The sequence below is a fragment of the Otolemur garnettii genome, unplaced genomic scaffold, assembly GCF_000181295.1.
Source record: "Otolemur garnettii isolate 467f Iridium unplaced genomic scaffold, OtoGar3 scaffold00172, whole genome shotgun sequence".
NCBI classification, from domain to species: domain Eukaryota; kingdom Metazoa; phylum Chordata; class Mammalia; order Primates; family Galagidae; genus Otolemur; species Otolemur garnettii.
Window position 1 is genome coordinate 1,197,604 of NW_003852567.1, and position 4,339 is coordinate 1,201,942.

Here is a 4,339-nt window from a genome sequence, read left to right on the forward strand (position 1 = left end):
ACAGCTCACAGCAACCTCCAACTCCTGGGCTCAAGTGAGTCTCCTGTCTCCGCCTCACAAGTAGCTGGGACCACAGGCACCCGCCACAACGCCTAGCTATGTTTTGGTTGCAGCTGTCGTTGTTTGGCAGGCCCGGGCTGGATTCAAACCCGCCACCTTGGGTGTACGTGGCTGGCACCTTAGCTACTTGAGCCACAGGTGCTGAGTCTTGTTTGATTTTTCATTTACATTTTCAAACAGCTTACCATAATCTCAAATGAAATATTACTTTCACACCTTGGTCTACCTTTTAGCTTACAGGGGGTTTTGAAAAAATATTTTCCAATTTCCTAATAAAACTATATTCTATATGGTTATACGTGGGTCATTATGAATTTTTGAGATATGCAAAAATCAAGAAACAAAATCTGCACAGATAGAATCAAATGAAACTCTCCTAACAACATCAATAAGCTGAGCAACTTGAAACTTTCACAAGTGAATTAGAAAGGACACTGTTGATTGTGTTTCTTGGAAGTGAAATAACAGACCATAACACTAACTCAAAACTTTCACAGTGATCTACATACTCCACTTAAAAAAAAAATCAAGTCAGGCACAGTGGTTCTTATCTACAATCCCAACATTTCGGGAAGCCAAGGCAGGAGGATCATTAGCTCAGGAGTTCAAGATGAGCCTAACCAACATTGCAAAACTCCCAACTCTACAAAAAAAATTTTTAAACTAGTCAGGTACTATGGCTCACACCCGTGGTTCCAGCTACTCAAGAGGCTAAAGCCGGAGAATCACTTGAGCTCAGAAGTTAGAGTGAGCTATGATCACACCACTGCACTCCAGCCTGGGCACAGAGCAAGACCCTATCTCAACAAAAAAAGAAAGAAATTGGGATAAATGGTATATAAAGTATGATGCAGCCAGGTGCAGCAGCAAATCCCTATAAACCCAGTTACTTGGGAGATGGAGGCGAGAAGATTGCTTAAGCCCAGGAATTGGAGGCTAGCCTGGGCAACAGACTAAGACCCCATCTCCAAAAAAAAAAAAAAATGAGTTTAGTATTGACTACAAGTGTTTGTTTCTCCATTCTTGTAATGTTTCATTTAGAAGAATGGTTTCTAATTTCCTCTAGGTTTTCCAAAAAGATACTAGATCTCCACTTTTTACTGCTGAATAGTATTCCATAGTATGCACATACCACAGCTTATTAACCCATTCACATATTGGTGGGCAACCGATTGTTTCTACATCTTTGAGACTGTGAATTGTGCTACTATAAATATTCTAGTGTAGGTATCCATTTTATAAAATGACCCTTTTTCCTCTGTGTATATACCTAGCAATGGAATTGTTGGAGCAAATGGTAGATCTACTTTAAGTTCTTTGATGTGTCTCCATATGATTTTCCATAGAGGTTGCACTAGTTTGCAGTCCCACCAACAGTATATAAGAGTGCCTTTCTCTCCACATCCACGCCAGGTTGGGGACTTTTTAATATGAGCCATTTGTATTGGAATTATGTGATATTTCACTGTGGTTTTGATTTGCATTTCCCTAATGATTAGAGATGTTGAACATTTTTTCATCGGTTTCTTAGCCATTATGTATATCTTCATTTGAAAAGTTTCTGTTCATGACTGTTGCCCTCTTTAAGTGAACATATGGAAGTAAATCTCAATGAAAATCAAGCTGGAGGGAGGGGAAAAAGGAATGGGTAAAATCACACCAATTGGGTACAGTGCACACTATCTGGGTGAAGAGCACACTTGTATGTGTAACTTTGACTCAATCTGTACCAACATAAAGTATGTAAACAAAACATGTGTACCCCTAATATTCTGAAATTTAAAAAATCATTTGAAAAGTATGCTGTAATTTTATGTAGAAAAAAAGAGATAACTTAGAGAAGACCAGTGGATTTATTTATTTATTTTTTTTTTTTGCTCTGGATTAATTCCCAGATACATTTAGTGGTATATTTCCCAATATTTCTTAAGTCAGCATATACCAAACTCATGAGGAAAAGAAAAAATCTGTCAGGCCAGGCACGTAGCTCATGACTATAATCCTAGCACTATGGGAGGTCGAGGTGGGTAGATCCCTTGAGCTCAGTAGTTAGAGACTGGCCTGAGCAAAAGTGAGAGCACATCACTACTAAAAATAGAAAAAATTAGCTGGGCATTGCAGCCAACACCTGTAGTTTCAGCTACTCAGAAATCTGAGGTTGCTGTGAGCTAGGCAAAGCTACTCAGGGCAGCAAAGTGAACTCTGCCTTAAAAACAAAATAAACAGACCAAAAAAAAAAAAAAAAACTGTCACAAATAAATCTTTCCTTTATCATCCCCCAAATGAAATCCATTATTATTTTAGTTTTTCCTCTACAATATCATATCATATTCTGTTCTAAATCACAGTTACATTCTCTCATATCTATCTTCCCTCCTAGAATGCAAGCTACTTGGAAGACAGATCACATTTATTCATCTTCACAAACACAGGACACAAAATAATGTCTTAATATGTATTCTCCAAGCCTCTATTATGCTTCAGCTGTAAATAGGAAGGCATATTAGCTAACTTCGTATAGACCACAGGACAAACTCTGAAGCTTACTCTCTTAAATAAACTCCTGTTGGATCCACAATGAAAACTAATAAATTAAATGCATGTACCAACACAACAGTTCTCTTAACTAAATACAACAAAGAGTAGATGTTAAAGTCTTCTAGTCCTAAGGCCAGGAGACCAGAACTTTGCCAGAGCTAGACAAGCTAGAAATTCTATAATTTTCTCTCTTCTTTCTTTCTTTTTCTTTCTCTCTCTTTCTATTTTTTGGAGACAGAGTCTCACTATGTTGCCCAGGCTAGAGTGCCATGCTCACAGCAACTTCAAACTCCTGGGCTCAAGCAATCCTCTTGCCTCAGCCTCCCATAATTTTCTCTCTCTCTTTTCTTTTTTTAAGATAAAGTCTCAAGCTGTTGCCCTGGGTAGAGTGCTGTGGCGTCACTATTCACAGCAACCTCAAACTCTTGGGCTTAAGCAATCCTCTTGCCTCAGCCTCCCAAGTAGCTGGGACTACAGGGGCCCACCACAACATCCAGCTATGTTTTGGTTATAGTTGTCATTGTTGTTCGGTAGGCCTGGGCTGGATTCAAACCCACCAGCTCCAGTGTATGTGGCTGGCACCTTAGCCACTTGATCTACAGGCACCAAGCCATAATTTTCTCCTTTAAATTGACTCGGTACACAATGTCCTAATGATGAATGATTATAATGATTACCTTTCACAATTTATTAAATACATGAAAGGTGGCTGTATTTCAGTGGAAGCCCAGTTAATTCCCAAGTATATTTTATCTTTTTTTTTTTTTCAGACAGAGCCTCAAGCTATCACCCTAGGTAGAGTACTGTGGCGTCACAACTCACAGCAACCTCCAGCTCCTGGGCTTAAGCAATTCTCTTGCCTCAGCCTCTTGAGTAGCTGGAACTACAAGTGCCCTCCACAACACCCAGCTATTTTTTGGTTGTAATTGTCATTGTTCTTTGGCAGGCCCAGGCTGGATTCGAACCTGTCAGCTCTGGTGTATGTGGCTGGCACCTTAGCCACCTGAGCTACAGGCACCACCCTATATTTTATACCTTAAGACAAACTTTTTTTCTTTTTTTGAGACAGGAGCCTCAAGCTGTCTCCCTGGGTAGAGTGCCGTGGCATCTCAGCTCACAGCAACCTCCAACTCCTAGGCTCAAGCGAGTCTTCTGCCTCTGCCTCCCAAGTAGCTGGGACCACAGGCACCGGCCACAACACCTGGCTATTTTTTGGTTGCAGCCGTCATTGCTGTTTGGTGGGCCCGGGTTGGATTCCAACCCACCACCTTGGGTGTACATGGCTGGCGCCTTAGCCACTTGAGCCACAGGCGCCGAGCCAAGACAAACTTTATGCATAGTTTCAGGTCCTAAAATGTTCAAACCAATCACACCAACCATTACATTGTCTTTTTTAAAACTGCAAAGTACTTTTATTGTCAGTTTGACCCTCACTCCAAAGCAATGAAACTAGTATAGGTACTCCTTTCTTATTTGACAGAAGAATATAAGTGAAGTTAAGAGACCTACATGTAGGGCAGAGCCTGTGGCTCAAGGGAGTAGGGCACTAGTCCCATACACTGGAGGTGGCAGGTTCAAACCCAGTCCTGGCCAAATACTGCAAAAAAATAAATAAATTAAAAAAATAGAGACCTACATGTAGATAAGTTTTAGTCACTACCTAGTAAGACTCAAAACAGTTTTCATGCATGCAAACTCCTAGATTTTCCATTATACCACACTTCTTCTCAAGAAAAAAAAA